The sequence below is a fragment of the Chrysemys picta genome, chromosome 10, assembly GCF_011386835.1.
Source record: "Chrysemys picta bellii isolate R12L10 chromosome 10, ASM1138683v2, whole genome shotgun sequence".
NCBI lineage: Eukaryota > Metazoa > Chordata > Testudines > Emydidae > Chrysemys > Chrysemys picta.
The window spans coordinates 7,101,493-7,102,007 of NC_088800.1; positions in this window are offsets into that span (position 1 = coordinate 7,101,493).

Consider the following 515-nt stretch of genomic DNA (forward strand, 5'->3'; position numbering starts at 1 on the left):
ACTCTGTTGCGGCCCCTTTTGTGTGCTGGTTTGATCACTATCTAGTGGTTAGATTTCAGGGGCTTTATAGCTATCCTTCCAAAGGCAACTTTAATTCATAGCTCTGCTAAACACTAAAAGCCAGGGACTCAACAGAGATATTGATTTTATGGCTCATTACAACAATTTGTAACACATTCCACTGCCTGCTAATGCTTAAATGACTGCTTCATTTTAAGTAGTAGAAATTATGCAATCACCAGGCCTTTAGGCTCAGGTCAAGGCATTTTTAATTTGTCAGTCCCTGCATGTCTTTCTCAGGTGTCCTGAAAATAGCTGGTTGCTCTGGAAATGAGTCAACCCTTCTCCGGAGAGGGAGTAAAGTATCTGCGCCTAAAATATTCATATCTACTTGTGAATTCACAGAGGACATTCAATTTAGTAATCACTTTGTATACATGATTTTCATCTTTGGATTCTCATCCTCCTTCCCCTCATTGGTTCAGTTGCTTTCAATTCAAATCATAAACAGCTTC